A 27,095-nucleotide genomic window follows, 5' to 3' on the forward strand; every position below is an offset into this window, starting at 1 on the left:
TATGAAAAATGCGAAGAAATCGAAAAAAAAAACGTTGTTGGAATGACTGAATCAACATACAGGAAGGTCAAAACAACCTTCGGTGAAATTAAAAGCAATGATGGCAACGTTAAGAGCGCAATGGTAATTCCACTGGTAAATGCAGAGCAGAGGGTGGATAGGTGGAAAGAGTACACTGAAGGCCTCTATGAGGGGGAAGATTTGTCTGGTGTGATATAATAAGAAACAGGAGACGATTTAGAAGAGATAATGGTCCCAGATCTAGAATCAGAACTTAAGGGAGCTTTGGCGGAAGGGATATGTAACATTCCATCAGAATATCTCAACTCATTGGGGAAAGTGGCAACAAAACGATTTTTGTGGGAAGGTCTTGTGGGACCAAATTGCAGAGCTTACACATCATTCAATCTAATTTAAACTAGCTTACGCTAAGGACGACACACACACCCATGCCCGAGGGAAGAGTCGAACCTCCGACGGGGGGAAGCCGCGCGGACCGTGGCAAGACGGCCTTAGGCCGTGCGGCTTCTCCGCGCGTCTCAAAACGTATATTCACGATGGTGTGTAGAATGTTTGAGTCTGGCGACATACCATCTGACTTTCGGAAAACTATCATCCACACAGTTCCTAAGACCGCGTGAGCTGGCAAGTGCGACAATTATCCCACAATCAGCTTATCAGCTCATACATCTGAGTTGCTGACCAGAATAATATACAGAAGAATGGAAAAGAAAATTGGGGATGTGCTAATGACGAGCAGTTTAGCTTTAGAAAGGGTGAAGGCACCAGAGATGCAATTCTGACGTTGCGGTTGATAATGGAATCAAGACTAAAGAAAGATCAAGACACTTTCATAGGAATTGTCGACCTGGAGAAGGCAGTCTAATATGTTAAACGGTCTTAGGTATTCGAAATTATGAGAAAATTAGTGGTATTCTATAGGGAGAGACAGATAATATACAATATGTACAAGAGCCAAGACGGAATAATAAGAGTGGACGACCAAGAGCGAAGTACCCCGATTAAAAAAAAGTGTAAGATTGGGACGCAACCATTCGCTCTTACTGGTCAATTTTTACATGGAAGAAGCAATGATGGAAATAAAAGACAGGTTCAGGAGTGGAGATAAAATTCGCGGTGAAAGTATATCATCGATATGATTCGCTGATCACGTTGCTATGCTGAGTGAAATCGAGGAAGAATTACATGATTTGCTGAATGGAATGAGTAGTTTAGTGAGTACTGAATATGGGTTGAGAGTTAATCGAAGAAAGACGAAAGTATCAGAAATGAGAACAGCGAGAAATTTAACATCAGGACTGATGGTCACAATGTAGATGAAGCTAAGGAATTCTGCTACCTACGCAGCAAAATAACGAATGGCGGTTCTGAGCGCTTCATTTCAGAACCATGCGGCTGCTGCAGTCGCAAATTCGAATCCTACCTCGGGCATGGATGCGTATATTGTTCTTAGGTTAGTTAGGTCTAAGTAGTTGTAAGTCTAGGGGACTGATGACCTCAGATGTTAAGTCACAAAGTGTTTAAAGCCATTATTTTTGAGCGAATGGCGGACGGGGCAAGGAGGATATCAAAACCAGACTTGCACTGGCGGAAGGGGCATTTCTGGTCAAGAGAAGTATCAAACATATGCCTTAATTTGATAAAGAAATTTCTTAGAATGTACATGTGGAGCACAGAATTTTATGATAACGATACATGCACTGTGGGAAAATCGGAACAGAAGAGGAACGAAGTGTTTGAGATGTGTTGCTACAGGCGAATGTGGAAAATTCGGTGAACTGATGCGGTAAGGAATGAGGAGGTTCTGCGCATAATCGGAGAGGAAAGAAATTTCTGGAAAACACAGACACGGAGAAGAGACAGGATGACGGGACATCTGTTATGAGATCAGGAAATAACTTGCATGGTATTAGAGGTAGCTGCAGATGACAAAAACAGGAGAGTGGAGCACTTGGGACTGGTTCTCCCCACTGCAAGATGTAGCCAACCTATACAGTACTCTGTTGCCCGTTGTTCCTAGAGAGAGTGGTCTTTGCCCCATCTATGAAGAATAGTCAAGTATTTCGCTGTTGTTACTGTGTTCAGCATTTCCTAGAAATACGTTTGATTTCTGCAGACCCGAAACAATGTGTTATTATAAAACCAACACTGACGACAGCGAAGCATATCAACAGGTGGATCTCTTTTGTACCGTTATTGAGGGAGATTAGGACCACTACTGGGAGATTAGGACCATTACTTACAGGGTAGTTATGTATTTTTTTTATAGTTTCTCGCTTATAAGAGGATTGCATCTCTCTTCTCCTACGCCGCGCTGGTACTACTAGCAAGAAAAAGATGTCTATCCTTCCTGGAATGTTCGCTCGATTTTGGTAATAGTATAGTTGCTTGGTCCTACCAGCATTATGTAATTGGTGAAGTATCCCACACACCATTGTTTGTGAAACTTGCGAGCTGAATGTATGTTTAAAGACTACTGGATTCTGATAAGTGCTTATTCTGTAGCTTATTCAACGTTAGATTCAATGTTCCCACTTCATTTTTTATTGTAGGAAGGCTAAAAATCAAAACTAGACAATGAGTTAGTGCTATATCCCTTATTTGCGCTGTTGACGACACAGTATTCGTTTTAAAGGCGTAAACCACTTTACACTCTTTACACAAAGTGAGGTGAGGTTTGTTGGTACTAATGTGTTGTCGCAAGCGTTAAGACTCAAACTTAAGGAAGACGTGTTGGTAATACTTCATATGGTAAATGAGTGTTCAAGTTCAGTCAGTCACTTTTTTAAATAAACGAGCCGATATAACAGCAGTTGAGCTGTTAAGAACGTCAACGCCTTAGGCCGACATGCAGTGGGTTACTTCTCCGGGACCAAGTGACCTGTCTGTTCTTCTGCCGTCTCTACAGTAGGAAACTTTTACCAGACAGCTTGCGGACAGCTGATGTATTATTTCAGTGATTTTCGTACATGTGACTGACTTATACAGCAGAGGACGACTTTCAGACGGTACTGACACATCAAGGTCATTTTAAAGCACGTCGATGTTGAGTGCTCAGTTCTTCATCCATGACGGAGACTCAGGTACTTTGCTGTTGATCAAGGGGTGGGGGGGGGGGGGGTGGGAGGGCGGGAAAGTCTTTCCAAGACATACATTTAACGACTCACAGATAGAGTCCTCTTCTTGAGCCTTTAGTATATCTGTGACATTTCTGCAGATCAGAAACAGTTTGTCACTGCTAGTGGATGGATCTTTTGTGTACTATCAATGTTACTTTTAACAGTTCTGGAAAACCGGAGTCCCTAAGTATGGGGAGGAAGAGATGAGCAGAGTTAAGATGGAAGGTAAGATTGGTTCTGGACTGCATAGTCTGTATCCATACATCGATGGGAACACATGTACAGCTGCTGCCACTCTTTCCTTCTTGAGCTTTTGGGGTCGGTTTTTGTGGTAGTTACCTCATTATAATTATTTTCCTGAATTACCATAGCATTTGCTGCATTATGAGCCATTGTTTACGAATGATAGTTTTTTCATGACAGTTTCGATGTGTAATTAGAGCAATGACGCAGTCTGCCTCACTTGTGGTTGAGTGTATTGGCCTACCTACACTTCAGTGATAGTTTGCTGCCCCATCCCTCATAACCATGTATCTGCGAACAAACTCCTCAGCAACTATTTCACTTGAAGATCAGCAGGAGGTAATTCTTCCAGCAGCAGCTGTAGGACCATACCACCGCAATTTCGAGTTGTATTGTGGACTAGGGCACATAGCAAGGTTAACTGTGACTGGGGCACATAGCAAGGTGAACATATCCACACACACAATGAGAGAGAGAACAAAACTTGTTTCAGGCATTCTCAGTCAAGCCTCACACATTAAGGCGACCACGTCTGGTTCATTCAGTCTGGGGAAGTGGAATAGGACGAAATTATCTTCTGCGCTACATATTGACCAGCCATTTCAAAACACACAAACAGCTCCAGCACAGGTAGTATTCTCCATGTGAAATGAATCCTCAGTCCAACCTGCTGCATCACCATTATTAGCTGTGAAGTATTCCCTCTACACTCATCTGTTATCACCTCCTTTCATGATCTGTGTAGGAAGCTGTGGGCACAGCTGTATACTTACATGTAATACATGTATTAAACTCCTCTCTGTCCAACACCAACATCTGTTGAAGACATTTTACATCAAAAATAAATAAATAACAACCTTACATGTATCCTTTCCAGCAGCTCACCACAGACTGAGTCTTACTCATGCTTATATTAAGCAGCTGTACTTATTTGAATTTCAAACAGCAATGGCTGTAGAGTAATTGTCATTCTTGTTTCCCACCAAACTTTAGGAACTTCTTCCAGCAGTATAATAGAGATATAAATAAATGAATACGATTCCCAATACAATACCTTATGTCCTTCCTCTCCAGCAGCTCAACACAAACTGAGTCTTTTTCCTGTTAGTTACAAAGTGGTGTAGGGAAGTGAGAGTGGTGAAGGTAGGGAAGTGTGGGGAGGGGATGGGGAAGGGGAGGGGAAGAGAAGAAGGGTTGGGGAAGGCTGAGATGTTCCAAAAGGGGAGGTATGAGAAAAAAAGTGTCCCAAGGCTGGCACGCCATTTTGCGGCGAGGTGGCGCAGGAAGAAGAGGAGTGGGGAAACTTGGGGGGTTTCTCAGAAAAATGGGTGATTTCCTGGTGGTCATAAATCAACTCACAATGAGTTGTAAAACAATTAGCATAACAACAGGTCAAGGGGATGCAGGTCGTGATAATTTGCACCTGAATGTATGTTTGCTGTTGAATGTACTCAACCTGCACAATCAAATTGTGCTCACAGTCCCATGAACCTTCTTGATTATTTTAAAGTTTACTGGATATGCGAAAAATACCTTCCTATGGAACTCAACGACTTGGATGAGAATCAGCAGACATTCCTTTGCGTGTATTCTTTGTTGTAATTTCTGCAACGGCTGTTTCAAACAACCTGTGTGGACACACAACGAAAATAACATATAATTGTATATAGAAACCTGTGCAGTAGAGATTACACAGTTAGTGGACATGGAAAGGTCCCTACGCATTTCATCATTTAAGCCTTTTTGCTGAGTAACGGTTACATCATTACACGTCGCTCGAGATGAGATTAACTTTACCTCTTTGAGTCATCTAGAGGCCTAAATTAGACACGGTATAAGAAGTTCCCTGACAGCTCGCAGCCCTGTTGTCTCCTCTCAACTGCGAAGCACTGACGACTACAGCCGAAAACAGTAGCCGTCTACAGAGTTGCGACAACACCGAGGCGTTGCCACAAAGACGTTTACAAAATCTTGTTATGTTATTGGTTGAGATAGGTGTGCAAAGCTGCCATTCCAGCCCACTGCAAGTGTCAGGGATTAACTTAAGTCAGCTTAACCATCATACTGAGCAGATAACTTTCGGTTAGGTGTGACTCTCCTCTATGATATTGCTAAGACTTAATTACTTCTTCTACAGGGGTCAGTTTTTCCCAAGCACTGCATCAATGAAATACATACATCAAAAAAAAATTTGGCATCACCACAGTTCCCAGAACTCCTAATATATATGTTGACTGTGGATATTGTATCATAGACACGGTCCCTTTGACTGCTCAGAGATGTCATTAAACCTGCACAAAGATGTAAACAACCATGCATGAGCAGCTCCTATTAGACGGATAGGGTCTGACAGCCAATCAGTTCCAGTTCAAAAAAATTGGTTCAAATGGCTCTGAGCACTATGGGACTTAACATCTTAGGTCATCAGTCCCCTAGAACTTAGAACCATCAACCTAACTAACCTAAGAACATCTCACACATCCATGCCCGAGGCAGGATTCGAACCTGCGACCGTGGCAGTCCTGCGGTTCCGGACTGCAGCGCCTAGAACCGTATGGTCACCGCGGCCGGCTTCAGTTCCAGTCATTCCACCAGGAAGGAGACTCACGGCTCGTGTTGTCTGTAGTTCAGCCATGCCTAGACGCTCAATACAGCTGTTCGATAGCGTCCACATTGTTACTTTGTGCCAGAAAGGGCTCTCAACAATGGAAGTGTCCAGGTGTCTCGGAGTGAAGCAGAGCGATGTTGTTCGGACATGGAGGAGATACAGAGAGACAGGAACTGTCGATGACATGCCTCGCTCAGGCCGCCCAAGGCCTACTACTGCAGTGGATGACAGCTACCCAAGGATTATGGCTCGGAGGAAACCTGACAGCAACGCCACCATGTCGAGGAGGTGGAAGAAAGTAGTGTTTAACGTTCCGTCGACAACGAGGTCATTAGAGACGGAGCACAAGCTCGGATTAGGGAAGGATGGAGAAGGAAATCAGCCGTGCCCTTTCAAAGGAACCATCCCAACATTGGCCTGAAACGATTTAGAGAAATCACGGAAAACCTAAATCAGGATGGCTGGAGATGGGTTTGAACCGTCGTCCTCCCGAATGCGAGTCCAGTGTGCTTAACCACTGAGCCACCCAACTCGGTCCACCATGTTGAGTAATGCTTTTCGTGTAGCCACAAGATGTCGTGTTAAGACTCAAACTGTGCATAGTAGGCTGCATGCTGCGCAAATTCACTCCCGACGTCCATGGCGAGGTCCACCTTAGCAACCACTAAATCATGCAGTGCGGTACAGATGCCGAATGGACCGCTGAGGATTGGCATTACATTCTCTTCACCGATGAGTGCCGCATGTGCTTTCAACCAGACAATCGATGGAGACGTGTTTGGAGGCTACCCAGTCAAGCTGAACGCCTTAAACTGTCCAGCGAGTGCAGCAAGGTGGAGGTTCCCTGCTGTTTTGGGGTGGCATTATATGGGACCAACGTACGCCGCTGGTGGTCATGGTAGGCGCCGTAACGGCTGTACGATACGTGAATGCCATCCTCCGACCGATAGTGTAACCATATCTGCAGCATATTGGTGAGGCATTCTTGTTCATGGACGATAATTGGCGCCCCCATCGTGCACATTTTGCGAATTACTTCCTTCAGGGTAACGACATCGCTCGACTAGAGTGGACAGCATCTTCTCCAGATATAAACCCTACCGAACATGGCTGGAATTGATAGAAAAGGGCTGTTTACGGACGACGTGACCCACCAGCTACTCTGAGGGATCTACCCCGAATCGCCGTTGAGGAGTGGGACAATCTGGACCAACAGTGTCTTGATGAACTTATGAATAGTATGCCACGGCGAATACAGGCATGCATCAATGCAACAGGGCGTGTTACTGGGTATTAGAGGCACCAGTGTGAACAACAATCTGGACCACCACTTCTCAAAGTCTCACTGTATGGTGGCACAACAAGCAATGTGTGGTTTTCATGAGCAATGAAAAGGGCCGAAATAGTGTTTATGTTGATCTCTATTCCAGTTTTCTGTACAGTTCCTGGAACTCTCCGAACCGAGGTGATGCAAAACTTTTTTTGATGTGTGTATTAATTTAGTACGATATACAACCGCACAATCAGATTTTATTCAAAACACTCGTAAATTGTGACTTTTATATTATTTCTGGAGATGATTTTAAGTACACGAGAGTAATTGGAAAAGTCTGCTACCTGTCATATCGATATCAATGGGTTATTTCATTTGTTGTGTTGAATGTGTCGTGCAATGACATAAGACAAACGGGAAATGGGTCTGTGGATTATCTTAATCCTGATTTATAGAGCCTTTAGGGCTATCATGTTGTGTATTATTCCTTTAACTGTGTAAATTTTTAATATCAAACCCTAATAAAGTGTTTTGTGTAGCAGACTTTATCGTCAACGATTTTTCTTACTACTTTGGCAAAAGTTTATCAGATATACTTCATCGCTGTAAACAGCTGAATAATAGGTGGTTGAACTCAGCGTGGTAATACTTCCCGTGAATGTAGTTGTAGTTAGAGACGTCGCAACCACTGGTGGAAATGTATAAGAAGTGTACTACGTGGAAATGGACGATCATCGATTAAAAATTGCACCCCAACTGCCAACAGATGGACGGTATTCAAAAGATTCTATTTGATGTCGAGTGCCGACTGGTTGCTGGCGAGTCCACAGTTTCACAATGTAAAGGAAACATCAGTCAGAAGAATGTGTTCATCATTAGAGCCCCTCGTCAATAAAGCCAGAGTCGATATTGGCAGACTGTACACGAGGTTGAGAAGGACTGATTTTAGGCGTTTTTCATGTTCGCTGGGAAAAGGTGGCCAGAAAGCTTGTAGAAAACTATGAAAATCAGCTGAAGACCAGGTTAGCGATAGAAGAGGTCAAAGGTAACGTGAAGAGACAGTGGCATTGTTATATGGAACATTATTTATTTTAGATCGGAAATAAACCTTATGATTCACTGGAAGTCTTTAGTGTTGCTAAGTTACGAAAAATATTCAGTGTAAAGCTATTGCACATAATGAGGCAGTGAGGTATCATACCACTATTGTCACTGGATGTTACTTAGCGCTTTCCTCGAAAGCGACAAATATTCGGGGGTTCTCTATGCGGAATTGAAGAAGTGGCTAATCTTTGCTTACTTTAGAAACGTTATCACTTGGAATGAAACACGAAGTGGAACTGCTAGCATAAGTCTAATATTATACGTATTTTAGCAATGTGACGGGTACCATTATTACGAAATTAATAAATAAGAACATCTCCCTATCGACAGCAATTGTTTTTGTGGTATTATTTCGTATTATGAGGCAGATAATCTGTCACTGAGGCGATTTTTAGCATTAGAGACGCAGACTGGACCTATGAAGAGAGTCAGTGAGCCACAAAACGACATTTCAAGATACTGGTAACAGATCTGAGAGTAGGAAATGGCCGTCGGTGGTGATCATAACACAAAAGCAAATTCTAGGGTTAATGTGATTTATAAGTCAAAATTTGTTTCAATCGTCTGCCAATCTTAGTATCCGATAGTTCGTCACTTCAATAAAGTTGATAGTGGTAGAATGTGCATACTGGCTATGCTTACTTTCGGTCCGTCGCAGGACATTGGTGAGAGAGCGAGCAGCTTCACTGCTCTAGAAATCATCTAAAGGTAACACTTAGCTTTTATACTTAAGTGTTAGTAATTCTGTGAATGGGTAAGTTCAGTCTAACTGAGTGCCTAATTCATCCCTTAGTAGGTTTCGGGTGCTACAGACTAGATCGGGATACCTTGCATATGAAGGAACCCGTAGTAATTCGAACTGATAGTGATTCCCGAGTTTCGGGATTTATTGGGGTGCTATTTGTGGCCTATAACTTAGCAGAACAGAAGCATGACTCTGTATGAGGCCACGTGTATGAGTTTAATAACTTTTCTACGTCAGTCGTGATACTGGTTATGAGAACTGCACTTGCATTTAACATTCCACTGGCCATATTAAAATCCCACGGTGTTTAGTGGAGTTTTGAGTGAGTTTCATTTCGCCTGGCATGCATAAGCGTTGCCACGTGTCTGTTCGTGACATTGTGTTTGTGGTATTCTACGCTCACTAATTATCAGTTATCGCTTTTAAATAAATTCTAGTGCTTTGTAGTTCCGTTTCGTAATCTTTCTATGCCGTGAATTTTACAGTTGATCGATGTTACTTTGTAGTGGGCAGCCATATGGCTACTACAGATTTTTTGTGGATTCCACCTTAGGAAGAACTGTCCGCAGGACGTACATTATGTGATCAAAAGTATCCAGACACCCGGTAGAAAATCACTTACAAGTTCGTGCACCCTCCATTGGTAATGCTAGGATTGCGTATGGAGTTGGCCCACCATTAGTCTTGATGACAGCTTCCACTCTCGCAGGCATACGTTCAGTCAGGTGCTGGAAGGTTTGTTGGGGAATGGCAGCCCATTCCTCACGTAGTGCTGCGCTGAGGAGCGGTATCGATGTTCGTCGGTGAGGTCTGGCACGAAGTCGGCCTTCAAAAGCATCCCAAAGGTGTTGTATAGGATTCAGGTCAGGACTTTGTGTAGACCAGTACACTACATGGATGTTATTGACGTGTACCCACTCTGACATAGGCCTTGCATTATGAACAGGTGCTCGATTGTGTTGAAAGATGCAATCGCCATCCCCGAATTGCTCTTCAACAGTGGGAAGCAAGAAGGTGCTTAAAACATCAATGTAGGCCTGTGCTGTGACAGCGGCGCGCAAAACAATACGGGGTGCAAGCCAGCCTCCATGAAAAACACGACCACTCCATAACACCAGGGCCTCCGATGTTTACTGTTGGCAATACACACTCTGGCAGATGACGTTCACCGGGCATTCACCACACTCACACCCTGTCATCGGATCGAAACATTGTGTGCCGTGATTCGTCACTCCACAAAACGTTTTGCCACTGTTCAGTCGTCCAATATTTACGCTCCTTACACCAAGGAAAGCGTCGTTTGGCATTTACCGCCGTCATGTGTGGCTTATGAGCAGCCGCTCGACCACGAAATCCCAGTTTTCTTACCTCCCGCCTGACTGTCATAGTAGTTGCAGTGGATCCTGATACAGTTTGGAATTCCTGTGTGTTGGTCTGGATAGATGTCTGACTATTACACATTACGACCCTCGTCAACTGTCGGCAGTCTCTGTCAGTCAACAGACGAGGTCGGCCTGTACGCTTTTGCGGTGCACGTGTCCCTTCACGTTTCCACTTCACTATCACACCGGGAATAGGGAACCCAGGGATGTTTAGGAGTAAGGAAATCTCGCGCACGGACGTACGACTCTTGTGACACCCCATCACCTGACGACGTTCTAAGTCCGTGAGTTCTGCGGAGTGCCCCATTATACTCCCTCACGACGTCTAATGACTACTGAGGTTGCTGATATGGAGTACCTGGCAGTAGGTGACAGAACAATCCACCTAATATGAAAAAGTATGTTTTTGGGGTGTCACATACTGTAGTTTCTGTTCACTGTGCTTGTAATTCTAGATTCGAGTAATTTTCACTATGACTCTCGGTGTACTTATGTGGCCAAATACTCAGACATCGAGCCTAGTTTCTCTCTAACCCATTCCAGATTTTAGTTTTTTTCTTGAATTTATGAGCCGGTTCTTTCTCTATGGTGAATGGTTAGTACGAATGTGTCAGTGTGCGACCCGATTGTCCCACTGCACTCCCAGTTTCTCCCGCCGGAGGTTCGAGTCCTCCCTCGGGCATGGGTGTGTGTGTTGTTCTTAGCATATGTTCGTTTAATTTAGTTTACGTAGTGTGTAACCCTAGGGACCGATGACCTCAGCAGCTCGATCCCTTAAGAACTCACACATATTTAAACATTTTTTTACTCCCTGTTTTAAAATGATTGCATCAGTCGTGCTATTATTCTGTGCGGTATTTCAGTAGTGTTCAGTGACAAGTGGTAGGTCAAGATTTTTAATAATGTGCTTGATCGTGTGTTTCTTTGGCAATCTTAATCTAAGAACAAATGTGGAGTAAAAAGAACGCTGAATATTAATAACTCGTCCACGTTTTATCCTATTTTTATCGACCCTCTTTCAGGTTGACCTAAATAACTTGTGTGGCTATCATTTTAAAAACATTTCTCATACTCATTCTCTTTCATAATTAATCAACAATTTCTCAGTATCTATAGAGGTATACTCTTTCCTAAACTGAGGCCTATTTACTCATGGACTCTGCTGTTCGAGTTCGCTGAAGTTAATGTATTCACCCATGTGTCAACCGAGTAAAATCTGTTAGGAAACATATAGATTCCACGCCAGGGTCTCTATTTCCTATGATTTTACTAAACAGACAAGTTCATAAGTCTCCCTCGCAGCAATAGTATAATTAAATAAGCAACATCTAAGTGTCACCTGACGAATAAAGTTTCACGAGCTAAATTTCAGTTACAAATCTGTTACCATATGTTTACAAGGAAGGACAAACATCTACTTCCAGTTTTCTAGACAGAGAGGGAATCATTGACGAGCATCCGTATTACTTCACGTCATCAGATTTTCCTATTAGAGAGATGTCCACTATGCACAACGTCAGTGTTTAGAGTACCGGTTACACACACTGATTAATGTAACTCAGTGCTGTCACAGGTGTAAAGTCCCTATTCCAGGTCAGAACTGACCTTGTGTGTGTATGTTACATAATGTATTAGATAAGAATATTGTGGGACAAAACGATCAAGAAATGATTTCAGAGTAATTGAAATGAAGTGGAAGTCAGTCAAGGACGACACCAGTTGTTTCAAACCAATGGCTTGAAAAAGTACAGATTGTTATACAATAAAAAATTTAAATGTGTAGTAACTTCTCTTTCACCGTTTACTATTACAATATACTTCCAAACATGTGAATTGGTATCGTCCTCAGGTTGTAACACCAAAAAATTCAGATAAAATACTTCTGCATCATCCAAAATCTTTCACCGTTTAATATCTGGAGAGAAATTACAATATACTGCTAATTCAGAAAGAGTTAGCTGTATTACCGAAGCTGTATTTAATAGGTAACGGATGTAACAGTGTATTTATTTGTGAGTGTGAATAACTGATAGTAATTGCAATATAAATGTTATAGATTTCTGGGTAGTAGTCAAAAGAACTTTATTTAAATGTATCGATAGCAGAGACGAAATAGCAGTAGTTGTAAAGTTGTTTATATCTGAGTACGGAGAGTCCCCGTTACGCTGCGATCTGAGAGGCGGAGCAGCTTTTCTTCAAATAATGTGGAAGTGTCTGTCGGTGGTCCTGCAGACGCGGTGCGCCGCTATCACTGCGCCGCTGTAAGACGTTCCTAATTTGTTCACCCGCAAGTATTGAGAATAGGGTCGCAGTGGACAGGCGGAGAAAGCTGCAGCTCTAACTGCTACCATTCTCGTGATTACTCGAGGCTCTGGAGAGGACTCGTGGTTCGCAAACAGCAGCAGTTCAACACTGTCGTCGGCTACATTCTCAGACACCCGAACAGCTACGACGTCGGAGAACAGTTAACTGACAAAGCAGAGCTAATGTTGTGAAGGAATTACACAGTGGAATTTCATTCACAAATCTTGATAACTAATTTCTTCAATAATAACCTGCGACAGTTAAAACCTGCCTTGCAGCTGTGTTGTCATTGTCTTCAGACATCATTACCAGACAGGATCCCTTTTCTTTCCACGCAATCACCGTGTGTTGTAAAGACCTGAAAATTTATCAATTATTTACTGTCCGTTTGGTTTGTCTGCTAATTACCTGTTTTAGTCTAATTTTTACTGCCTCAGTAACAATTCATTCTTATATTGCATAACAGGGGCTTAACTGATTTTAATTTTTCAGTATTAACTTCACTCACTTACAGTAACGCCAAATTTCGCTGTCAAAACTAATAACTAACGATTCAGCGCAAATTGAGAGTGATCAATTTCATCTATTGTATATTTAAATTAGCGACTGACTTGTGCTGACTTGGTATGTATTTTATTGTTATGTTGAAACTAAATCAGTTGCTCACTTGCTTGCATCTACATCTACATCATCTACGTGATTACTCCGCAATTGACAATAAAGTGCATGGTAGAGGTTTCAATCAACCACCTTCAAGCTGCCTCTCTACCGTTCCACTCTCAAAAGCCGTGCGGGAAAAATGAGCACTTAAATTATTATGTGCGAGCCCTGATTGCTCTTAGTTTATCACGATGATCATTTCTCTCTATGTAGGTGGGTGCCAACAGATTGATTTTGCAGTTGGAGGAGGAAACTGCTGATTGAAATTTCAACAGAAGATCCTGTAGCAACGAAAAACGTCTCGTCTGTGGCACTATCTCCCCTACTTTGGGATAATACAAAACGAGCTGTCCTTCTCTGCACTTTTTCGATCTCATCCGTCAGTCTCATCTGATGAGGATCCAACATCGCACAGCAATACTCCAGAATAGGGCGGACAAGCGTAGTGTAAGCAGTCTCTTTAGTAGAAGTGTTCTGCCAATGAGTTGCAGTCATTGGTTGGCTCTATCCACAACATTATCTATGTGATCGTTCAAATTTAGGGTATTTGTAATTGTAATCCCTAAGTATTTAGTTGAATTTAAGCCCTTAGATTTGTGTAACTTATTGCGTAACTTTGGGAACCAGGTTTTAAATTGTAGGACATTTCCAGGGGCAGATGTGGACTGACCACAGTCTATTGGTTATGAAGTGTAGACTAAAACTGAAGAAACTGCAAAAAGGTGGGAATTTAAGGAGATGGGATCTGGATAAACTGACTCAACCAGACGTTGGACAGAGTTTCAGGGAGAGCATAAGGGAACAATTGACAGGAATGGGGGAAAGAAATACAGTAGAAGAAGAATGGGTAGCTTTGAGAGATGAAGTAGTGGAGGCAGCAGAGGATCTACTAGGTAAATACACGAGGGCTAGTAGAAATCCTTGGGTAACAGAAGAAATATTGAATTTAATTGATGAAAGGAGGAAATATAAAAATGCAGTAAAGAAGCAGGCAAAAAGGAATACAAACGTCTCAAAAATGAGATCGACAGGAAGTGCAAAATGTCTAAGCAGGGATGGCTAGAGGACAAATGTAAGGATGTGGGGGCTTATCTCACTGGGGGTAAGATAGATACTGCCTACATGAATATTAAAGAGACCTTTGGAGAAAAGAGAACCAAAGTTCCTGGCAGATTAAAACTGTGTGCCCGACCGAGACTCGAACTTGGGACCTTTGCTTTCGTGGGCAAGTGCTCTACCATCTGAGCTACCGAAACACGACTCACGCTCGGTCCTCACAGCTTTACTTCTGCCAGTATCTCGTTTCCTACCTTCCAAACTTTACAGAAGCTCTCCTGCGAACCATGCAGAACTAGCACTCCTGAAAGAAAGGATATTACGGAGACGTGGCTTAGCCACAGCCTAGGGGATGTTTCCAGAATGAGATTTTCACTCTGCAGCGGAGTGTGCGCTGATATGAAACTTCCTGGCAGATTAAAACTGTGTGCTTCGGTAGCTCAGATGGTAGAGCACTTGCCCCCGAAAGGCAAAGGTCCCGAGTTCGGGTCTCGGTCGGGCACACAGCTCAAACACGGTAATAGCAAGTATGGAAATAAACCACAAAGTTTCTAAATTTGCATTAATCAGTAAAACAGGCAACATGATGAACGTAAATGACCCCGATAATTTGATTGTACGTAATGGGGAACAATCAACGGAACAAAGGGGAGCGCTCACAGCGGAACACATTGTCGAGGAACCGGCGACTAGCATCAAAAACGCTATCGCTCTAACATGGGAACTGACAAAAATGGAATTCCTGGTATTTGCAGACGCTACAGAATTCAGGAAAAAATCAATACCGAATCCATTGACGGTGGGTGCAGGGAACCCATTAAGAAAGAACTAGCTAGAGTCAATACCAGTAATATCTGGAAATATAAACGATTTGTAGAGCATGACGATAAGTGAAATTGATGCGCAGTGCAAATCAATAAAAGCTCAATCCGAATCAATTTATGCTCAGTCCGAACCAGTTAGTGCTAAAATTGATGCTCAGTCTGAATTAATTAATAGCAAAATTGATGCGTAATTAAGTAAAATGGATGAACAGAACAAATCAATCAAACTGTTAACCGTAATATTGCAGTTTACCACGAATGTATATGCAATCAAGAAAGGAGAAATTATAATGAATACCGAAATCACTTATCTTACGCAGGCCATGAAAGAGGTACAGTTAAAAACAGGAAAGATAACTAGTCGGTTTGAGACGGAAGGAGAGATGATCGAACAGTAACTGGAACAGACTGTTGATCCTTTTATTGAAAATAAAGTAACTGAATAGGTAGAACTAGTGGGAAGAGACTATAAGGAAAAGCTTACAAATTTGTGAACCTTATTATCAGACGTAGATACTAGAGTAGAGAAACAGTTGGATGTGTGTGATGAGAAAAAGAGGGAATTGGAAACGTTAGCAACTACCACTTGCCAAGTACACTGGTGTCCAAAGTTAAAGCAACAAAAGGTAATTTTGCAAGGTTGCCTTTATTTGGCTACAAAACAGTGTAAACAGGTGATAGTAAAGTGTAAACAATCCAAAGAATACATAACCCAACGACTGCAACATGCATAACGGCAGACCAAAATGTCTCCGTTTTTTCCAGCTTCACGGACTTGCACAGACATTCCAACAACAGTTAAAGTGTTCAGTATGGGGTGTAACCACCTCTGGCATCAATACAGACCTGACAGCGACAGGACGTGCTGTGAATGATGTCATCATTCACATGTTGAAGCAGTAAGACCCATTCCTCCCCGTATGGCTGCTGACAGGCTTGGAGAGTTGTTGGTGGATGCATACGTGGTGCACGCCATCTCACTAGTGCATCCCAGACATGCTCTATAGCTTTCAAATTGCGATCAGGCCACGCCATGCGTTTCCAATCAAACATCAGACAACCATGCTCTATGAGGTCGAGCATTATCGCCCGTTAATACGACTCTGGGCAAACAGCAAATCGCAACAACTGCAGATGAGGTCCCAAGATCTCGTAACGATACATGACAACAGTTAAACTTTGCCAATTCAGCCACACAATTTCATGAAGAGGGGTTCGAGCGGTTAACATAATCCCTGCATTCACCATTAGGGATCCTTTTCATTCTCTGTCTGTATCCCCAATGTTTGGCTTCCATAATCGTGTTCCAGGTTCCCCCCCAGATGTGACTGCATCGAGAATCACTCTCCAGACGAAATCGGGAGTCTTCTGTGGAAACAACAGTAGCCGATTGTTCAACTGTCCACGTGGTATGTTGATGACTCCACTCTAGTTGTTACCTTCTGTGAAGACACATCAGAGGTAAACATACGGCATGTCCCTGACAATAAAGGCCAAGCCATCTGCACACCCTTTGCGTCGATACAAGAAGCCCAATGGATGTTGCAAGTCCACGTGTCAGTTGCTGTTCTATACTAAGGCGGTAACGTTCTGCCCTTACACCCAAGTAACAGCCCCCTCTTCTGAAATCACTGCCCTGGTCTCTATAAACAGTCGCCACATCCGTGGAATAACACAATGAATCACATTACGCAATCGGGTCACCTCAATTTGCGACTCTCCTGCTTCCATTCTTCCTATGGTCCTCCACCGCAGAGATGTCTAGTAGGTATCTTATCTGCGCCATAATGCACCATTTGTAACAATGTTGATGACTCCACTTTAGACGTTCCCTTCTGTGAAGACAGCTGAGCGGTAAACATACAGCATGTCTCTGGGGTTACTACCTCGCTTCATAGGTGCCCTGATGTCATCGTTGTCATGGTTGTCCGTTGACTGGAATGCCGTGCAGAACGCGATCGTACAGACATCCGGTTGACGGTCTGTATGATTATATTGTGAATTAGACACAGGAAGGGGCCACAGCAGTTTGTTGCTTTAATTTTGCAGGTCAGTGTAGTTAGAAAAGTAAAGAGTTTAGACGAAAAACTGCTCATTGTGTCATGCCATGAAGATAATACTGAAATTTTAGCAAAGAAGGAGCGTTTCGATCCGCTCAGAACAGGATGGATTGGACGCTACCACCTTCATTAAAAACTACGAAAGGGTATTGCCTGAACCATGGACTGAAAAAGAAAAATTAGCGCTGTTACCACTATGTTAGCGGGCGAGGCTAAGCGATGGGGCTTAAATCTCGATGTTGTGCACTTGAGCTTTCAATAACTTAAGAATGCATTCTTGAAAGAATATTGATCAGAGCAGGAGCAGGAGAATTTATGGTGCGATTTCATAGTGTCAAACTCGGGCAGCTCGATGAAAGAATTTTGTGAAAGCTGGATCTGCAAATTAGAGTATTTGTGTGATAAACGGACTGGTTCAGAGATTGTCTGGGAGTTGTGGAAGAAGCTTCCAGTTGATTCCAATATGTGTAAAGGCAGTAGTTACAGAACAGTTACTGCATTCTTAGGAAAGGTCGAAGACAAGGATAATTGGCAGAATAACCGAGAAAAGCAACAACCTTAACAACAATAACCATGATAATAACGGTAACCACTACCATGATCATTATAACTCACACCACTATTACAATAACAGTCACAATAAGAACAATAATAATAGAAATAGCTGAGGCCAGTATCAAGTAAGTATGGTATGTAGTTCTCAGCAGAATGATAGTAGGCAGGAGCAAAATCAGCAATTGTTACAGACGGACAGAAACGGGCCTGTCGTACTTTATCAGGGAAACCACTAGCTGCCACAGTTTGGGGGGTCACTGGTCTTGGTAAGACTTTGGCAGCCCAGAAGCCTAGGCAACATCGCTATGAGAGATCCGATGGGATAAAGTGCCAGAAGACAGAGCGAGTAACAAACCTGCAGTAACAATAACTGAAGCTGTAATGGCAGTCGACAAAGTGATCACTGTCGGATGTATGATGAACTGAAGAATTGCAAAGGCTTGTGTGGGTTGTGTGGTGATGCGGAAAGCAGACAATACCTGATGCTTCTCAACCTGCACGAAATTAGCGTTTATGAGGAAAAGGGAATCTCTATACTGAACAGGTAGGTCTGTCCAAATGTAGTAATTGAAGTAGCTAATCCAACGGCGCTGGTCCTAAAGAAATCCGATGCGAAATCTCTGAAGATGGGCAAGACGAGTTTGCTGGTGATGAGACTGAGGTCATACAATCAGACGAGAGTGGTACGGGCTGCGTGAGCTCGGAAGAAGAATTAGAAGCAGAAACAGAGTACATATCTCCCAGCAATTTGGAAGATAATACCCATCTTTCCAAAGAAAATTTACCTGACTTCACAGTCAGAAAACTGTTGGTAATATAAGGTTGGTTAATCGAAGAAATCGATAAAAAGGTTACAGTGTTGGGGTCAAAATGGCTTCAACAACCACCAAACAATCTGACAGAAATTATGAATATTCAAGAACAGGAAAATTAAAAAAGAAGACAACAAATACTTCGCTATCGGCATGAGAGTCAGACGGATTTTTCTGGAATGATCTTGATGTGGACGGGGACTTGTTGTAGGAAAACAAAGAAGCAGATTTAGCTAGGTGTAGACAAATAGAAGTTCCCATCGACATGTGTGGCCTACAAATGCACGCTTTAATTGAAACCTGGGAAGAGCTATGTGATATGTCTGGAAAAGTTTTCGATCTGTTAAAAGAAATACAAGGACTAATAGTAATAGCCATAATGGGAGATAAAATAATCGGTGCTGCAGGAAAGTGTAGCAAACCTGTGTCCCATAAAATATTTGTCTGTTTCGAAATTCAAAAGGAACAATTTGAACATGAATTTATCATCTTGCCAGATTTGAGCACCGTGTCAATAATTGCCTTAGATTGTTTATTGAAATACTACACAGTTATTGACTGCATAAATAAAACTACGATGTCCATTTCAAAAGATAAGACCAAAGTTAGTTGAGTTTTAACGAAACAGGTGATGATGGGAGTAGTCAATACCAATCTATTCACATCGTTACATTGCTTGATGAGACTGGTTTAGAGAGAATTATGGAATCCTGCAGTATGTGAAATTTAAATATTGCTAGTGGTTTGGAAGACAGAGAGTATTGTGGATGGTGTACCAAATGCTGCAACTGAACAGAAACAGACTTGGATAATTACGAGAAATAAAAGTTTATTTTCTAATAAACTAGGTTTTGTTACTGCATAATGGTTCACAATAAATATAATTCCCCATGAACCGTTCCTTGTACGACTCTACGTGGTACCAAAGTCCACAAAGAAATCATACAACAAGAAATAGGTCGAATGCTTGTATGAACATAGTTGTTCAGTGTGAAACGGATAGATTAGGAAGTATGGAAGAGATATTGCAAAGATATAATAATGTACAATTTATGAGCAGCCTCAATCTCACTGCTGGCTATTAGCAGAGTGCTCTTGAGGAAGCATCTAGGAAATATACAACTTTTTTGTATGTAGACAGGTGTTCACCAGTGACATTTGCACTGAAAATATCAGTGTCTGTCTTTATCAGGGCACTCGATAAAGTAATATGCATGGCCCTATGTTCCATAATGACATTGTACGTGGACGACTTGCTGTTGGCGAATGCGATCAGACAAGAACATTGCGACCATTTAGACGAGGTTTTCAGTGCGTTACGCAAAGGTGGAATACCTATGAAACTGAAAAGGTGTGAGTTTTGTGAAACAATAATTGATTTTTCTTGGTCACGCAGGAATCGCATGAATCGCCGAGGATTCACAGAAGGTTGAGGTAATAATGAATTGTCCACCTCCAAAGACTATAAAACGATTAAAAGATTTTCTAGAATTAAGTGGATTGTATGGAAAGTTCGTGCAGGGGTAAGCATTCAATGATCCAAACTTAAACAACTTGTTACTCAAGAATAAGCCTCTTTGTGTGGACTAACGACTGTCAAGCTGCATTTGAGAATCTGCAAAGCGAGTTGTTACAGAGTAATATATTGTACCATTCTGACCTTTCGCTACCATTTCGCATGGGAACGGATTAGTCAAATTACGGTTTAGGTGCGGAACTGTTTCAGGAAGTGGGAGAAGGAGTGAACGAGGAACACTGGACGGTTGCATTCGCAAGTAAGATGCTGACGAAAAGTGTGCAAAGGATTGCTAGAAGAAGGTGGGATTTTAGCAAATTTCAAAGATGCGTTTGGGACCGAAAAGTGAAAATTCACACAGACCATAAGGCGCTCACTTATCTCAAACAATGTTGTTTACTGCACGAAAAACTTACGAGATGGTTTCTTTATTTACAGCAGTTTAATTATGATAAATCCTATTTAAAAGGTACAGACAACTGCATTGTCCATGTGCTGTTGCGTTTACCTGAAACTGATCAGCGAACAGTGGAAGACGAATCCGAAGGTGACAAAAATTGTACTGCTTCCAAGACGTAGAAGAACGAAGACAGATAGAGAGTATTTGTAAAAATAGGTCTCATTATCAAAGCGAGGACGAATGCTTGAAAATTGTGAAGACCAAGTATTAAAAGACCAAAAGAATAAAGATGGAGGAAAGTTGAGAAAGTACTACAGAATATACAACAGGATCCTCAATTTACACAAAGATGACAATAGTGACACTTCGTGGGTGTGTTGGCCGACCAAGCACGTCACCAAAATAGTAAACTATTACTGTTAAACTAAGGTCATTGAGGGCCAGAGAAATGTACAGAGAAAATGGCTGAAGTTGTGAATTTCAGCAGTGTGTTTAACAGAATAACAGGTAGGGTAAAGAGAAGTATAGAAGGTGACAATCACCAACTGCACAAATAGTGGCCCTATGCAGAGTGTGAGATCTGACGATGTACTAGAGCTGGTTTGTATGGGCCTGTATGGTCAGCTGCCAAAAAACCTTTTAGTAGTGCTGGAAGCCTTTTCAAAGTTCGTTAAAACGTGTCCGATAAGGAAGGCAACAGCTATAGCATTTGAGAGAGCACAAATTATTCTCTCACCTATTTTCTGCATAGAGAAAATTATTAAAGATCTTATTACAACCTGACACATCTTGAGCAAGACTCTAGAAAGCTAATGGCCTAAAAGCCTGAGATATTTCTATGGTTCTTAGCTCGGAGAAACGGCATGTTGGGAGTAGAAAGCAATTATCAGCGAGCCCATCCCTCAGTAAATCTTGCTGGACAGGCCCACAGACATACAGGGCAGACAGGGCAGCCCCTCGTTGAGACAGGTCTCCAGCAGAACGATGCCGAGCTACCTGCCCAGACACCAGAGGAATGGTGGGCTGGGCGCGACTGGCCAAACTTAATAAAAATTCACAAATTTTCGTGTTTGCCGATAGTGCACGTAGGCCAGTGAACCACTTCCCCAGCCACCTTGGTTGTGGAAGAAAAATCTGGCATCTGAGAAACGTTTGGAGATAGAATCTTTATTACACCTCACAGCTAGGACTGACAAGCTCCAAGGCACAGGCGATTTAGATAAAGAACTTTAAGATTGCATCTGTTCATTTGCTGCTGTGGGAAGCGACACAACTTCGGGGAAAATCATTTTCCCTCTCCACTAAAACTTAAAAAAGCTAGCAATTGGCAGTTTCTTTTTTTCCAGAGACACAGGTTTTTTAATTCTTGCCCTGGTTTCACATGAGTTTGTGCTGTCTTGTGAGAGGGGAGATTTAGCACCTCTAGAGCCCTGTGATTGGCTGAAGATGGCGTGAAGGCAGTGTCGTTCGTTCACTTTGTGGGAAATAGGAATTTTTTTTTGCTTGAATGGTGTGAAGCACTCGCGTGCTGGACTTTGGTCTGGTAAGGGGCTTCTGGTCGATGCTCTAGCATGTGTGGTTGGTGCTTGGGACCTGTCCTGACTCTGACTTTACTTGCGAGTAGTTTTGACTAGGGAGCCTGTGGTGAAGTTCTTACTGTACCGAAAGTGTGACTCCAAATGTCCCGGACTACTCGTTTGCTGAGGCCACATTTATACGTTTTTGGTTTACCAGTCTTGACGTTTATTATCATTGTGCGCTCTGTCATATATGTGAGCCAAATTGGTCCTTGGTATGACCAGCGAACGGCTGTGTCACACACTGAAATCTACCATGATTTCAGGGCTCTGGTAGAGAATAAATTTCGATCCGTCTGCCTGATCGATAGACCGTGAGATTTTTGCATTTCTTTTGGGGCCTAACGTCTCACCTCCACCGCACACATCTCGCCAGGTGCAAGTTACATCGCCACACGAAGCAAACAGGGTAATGTACTGCCGTTCCGGCACTGTAAGGGCGTGCAGATCTCAATCGCCACTTGCTCTCAGCTGCACCTATGTAGTGACACTACAATAGATTTGATCAGTCAAAGTCTGCTCAGCGTCAGATCAATTCAGATTTCATTATCCACATTTTTAGGGCCAGAGTACTTGACACACCTCTGCCACGCAGAATCCTTGTCCATAGTAGTCTTAAACCCCCTGTTAGTTGTTTATGGTATTCAATCAATAACTTGTTTAGCATAATTTATGTCTGGTTTAATAAACTAAACGTTGTTAGTAAATTTTGCTTCATTCTCAATCATTTATATAGTCCCCACAGAGTTAACTTTCACGGTTTATAACAAACTAGCTAACGATTGCTTTGTGCATATCGGCAAGCAAAAAGCGATTTTGTCTGACAATGGGGCACAGATTACTTTCAAATTATGGAATGAAATATGGAAAGCAATGGGGTCGAGTCTCGGCCTCTTACCGGCCAGAAATCCAGCGGAACGAGACATGAGTGAGCTGGGGCGGCTTTGCCGAACGTATTGCCACCACACTCACAAGACGTGGACAAAAATATAAACGATTTTGAAAAGATTATGAATGCTTCGGCGCAGATATCTACAGGATTCACTCAGGAGTATTCCCTATTAGACCATAAGTCTAAGAGTTTGGTGGAAGAGAAAATTTATTTCCCTGCCCGAGTTAGTACTGACATAGAGTTGAAGAAACAAAGTTTATGAGAGGTAATGAAACAGAAAGCCGAGGTGGAAATACGACGTCATGACGCGAAAGCGAGATTTGATAGATTTGCAATTGGCGACCATGTTCTCGTTAAAGCGAACGAGACTTATACTGAAATTTGAGAATTTAAATTCGTTTCTAATGAACCATTTGGACCAATGGATTGTCAGTGTATGGCTCGCAATCGCTTAATCTATAGCTTTTCCTAATTCTGGCAAGCTATTAGGAGTATGTACCATTGTTCACTTGAAATTGTATCAATCAAGAACTGATTAATGTTTTAAATAATTTCCAGTAAAGCCTTAATTATTATTGTAATTTTCAAAACATATTCAAAATTTATTTCTTGACCAGACGGTCATCATACAATTTGCAAAAGTCTAAGAAGAAATGTAGCTTATAGAGTGAATGTTCTGAAAGCAACTGCAATGAAAGAAAAATCCAAGCCATGACCAACGTGTATAAATGTAACTCTTATGGATGTATCATTTGTAATTTCGTAAATAATATGTTGTAAAAAATTCTTTTATATCATGGTTCAAAAATGGCTCTGAACCCTATGGGACTTAACAGCTGTGGTCATCAGTCCCCTAGAACTTAGAACTACTTAAACCTAACTAACCTAAGGACATCACACACATCCATGCCCGAGGCAGGATTCGAACCTGCGACCGTAGCAGTCGCGCGGTTCCGGACTGCGCGCCTAGAACCACGAGACCACCGCGGCCGGCCTTATGTCATGTATTACGTGACACCCAGACAATGTCCATATTCAGGGCTATTTATGCGTGGGAGTACAGACATGTTGAGATATCCACCGTGGTAAAAGTATAAAAACTCCTTGAGATTTACTCTGGAGTGAGATTCCAAAGAATGCACGGCAAGTGGACGTTCTGGAATGCCACTGCCAAAACAGAGATGTGTAGTATGCCGAAGTGGCACATGCAACAATGCCATGCCTGGACTGAGCCGCTGAGCGCTCTCTTAGAACGCTGTGGCGGCATTTGTAAATACGAATGTGGAACGCGAAGTTTTTCTTTTCGGCATAATCAGTGTAAAGCTTACAAAACACTCGTTCGACCTATACTTGAGTATTGCTCATCAGTGTGGGATCCGTACCAGGTCGGGTTGACGGAGGAGATAGAAAAGATCCAAAGAAGAGCGGCGCGTTTCGTCACCGGGTTATTTGGTAACCGTGATAGCGTTACGGAGATGTTTAATAAACTCAAGTGGCAGACTCTGCAAGAGAGGCGCTCTGCATCGCGGTGTAGCTTGCTGTCCAGGTTTCGAGAGGGTGCGTTTCTGGATGAGGTATCGAAGATATTGCTTCCCCCTACTTATACCTCCCGAGGAGATCACGAATGTAAAATTAGAGAGATTAGAGCGCGCACGGAGGCTTTCAGACAGTCGTTCTTCCCGCGAACCATACGCGACTGGAACAGGAAAGGGAGGTAATGACAGTGGCACGTAAAGTGCCCTCCGCCACACACCGTTGGGTGGCTTGCGGAGTATCAATGTAGATGTAGATGTAGATGAAAGCTCTGCTGTATTTCTTATCTTGTTCCTTATCCTTTTACTTATTATTTTGAGTACCTTTAACTATGTTACTTACGTTTCCTTGTACAGCACCGGCCTGAAATTTTCGTAACAGATGAACCATTACTAATTTAATGATTTTTTGGAAGATGTAAATTTGTTGTTTAATATATGTTATGGTACACTATGATGTTTTGAGATATAATGGCACATTGTCGTCATGCCAATACATGCCCACATATAGTTATGATAATTAATGAATGAGAAGCTTGCGGCTGGTCTCGGCGGAGGTTCGAGTCCTCCCTCGGGCATGTGTGTGTGTTTGTCCTTAGGATAATTTGGGTTAAGTAGTGTGTGCATGGAGAGCTGCATCAAACCAGTCTCAGGACTGAAGACCACAACAACAACAACAACAGTGTGTAAGCTTAGGGCCTGATGACTTTAGCAGTTAAGTCCCATAAGATTTTTTAAAAAAATGAGAAGCTTAATGTGTGATTAAGAAAAAATATGTCAGCAAAACTGAATGCTTTTACCCATTTGCCTCTCCGTTCGTCTTTCTTCGAACATTCGCTGACTGCTTCCCTTCAGAAAAAACCTCACAGAATGCAGGGCACCAAAAACACCGAAAAATAACTTCTGCATCATCACAAAATTTTTTGCCTTTTAGTATCTGGTGATAAATTGGAATGTACTGCTAATTCTGAATCTATAAGCTTTATTAGAGAAAGTATATATAATACGTAGCTGATACAGCAGTGTATTTATTTGCGAATGTACTCTCACTGATGGTAATTATAATGTAAATATTGTAAATTTCTGGGCAATAGCCAAAGGAACTTTATTAAAATTTTTCGATAGCAACGACGTAACAGCAGTAGCTGTGCAGTTGTTTGTTTGTTTGGGTGAGTGGACCAAACAGCGAGGTCATCGGTCTGTGCCGTTGTTTATCTTTCCGTATGGAGAGTCTCTGTCAGACTGCGAGCAGAGAGAGAGCAGAGCAGCTTGAGTCTTCAAAGAGTGTGGAAGCGTTTATTGGGCGCTTCCGCAGACGCGTTGTTTAACTATGGTGGCGCCTGTGTAGCCGCACCTACATCGTTAACGTACGAGGATTGAGAGAACGGGCAGGCGGAGCAAGCTGCAATTCTGTTGCCTTCCTCGTGATAGTTCGTGGGTGTGGAAATGGCTCACGGTTCGCAACCAGCAGCAATAGCGACAGAGGTAGCTCAGCGTTATCGCCGGCTACATTCTCAGTCGTCCGCTCAGCTACATAATCGTAAGACAGTTAACGGATGAACTGTGACTAATATTGTACAGGCATTACCCAGTGGCATTTATTTCAAAAATTCTAATAACTTATTTCTTGAATAATAACCTGCAATAGCTACAGTTAGTAGGGCACCAATGTTTGAGCACATTTGTTGTCATTATTACCAAGCAGGATGCCTTTCCTTTCCACGCAATCGCCGAGTGGCATCAAAATCTGAAAATTGATTAACTGTTTACTGTCAGTTTTGTTTGTTTGCTAATTACCAGATTCAGTTTAAATTTTGATGCCTCAGTAATTGTTATTTCTTATATTACATAAAGGTAACTGATTTGCAATATTGAGTATTAACTTCACTCACGTCAAGTAGCGTAAAATTTCGCTATAGAAGCTAATACCTAATTAATACAGCACAAACTAAGAGTGCGTACTTTCATTTATTGTGTATTTAGCTTACCGAGTGACTTGTGTTGGATTGGTACGTATTTTATTGGTCTTACGTCAAAAATAAATCAGTTCCTTAAAGTAAATTGATTCAAATTTTCGATAATGAAAAGTAAATTGCTTGTTTTTTTTTCCAAGTTTATCTTACGTCACGCTGAGATTAGTGAAAGTCATTTTTACCTAACAAAGTTTAAACTACAGCTAGTAATTTATTAAACCAGGAACTTAATTTCACTTTACCATCAAAATTCAGTATTTCGGAATAAGTAACTGCAAACTCAGTGGTTTCTGATTCATTTATTTTCTCGTGAACTGTTTGTTGTGGCAAAGTGTGTCAACCATCTGTGGCCACGCTCGTGATTACGTGCTTAATTTTCTTTGTCATTACCTTTCCTGAGATGGTGGATATTCATAGCCCTAGTGGGCTGGTGATCCTT

The sequence above is a fragment of the Schistocerca serialis genome, chromosome 5, assembly GCF_023864345.2.
Source record: "Schistocerca serialis cubense isolate TAMUIC-IGC-003099 chromosome 5, iqSchSeri2.2, whole genome shotgun sequence".
In the NCBI taxonomy this organism is placed as follows: Eukaryota; Metazoa; Arthropoda; class Insecta; order Orthoptera; family Acrididae; genus Schistocerca; species Schistocerca serialis.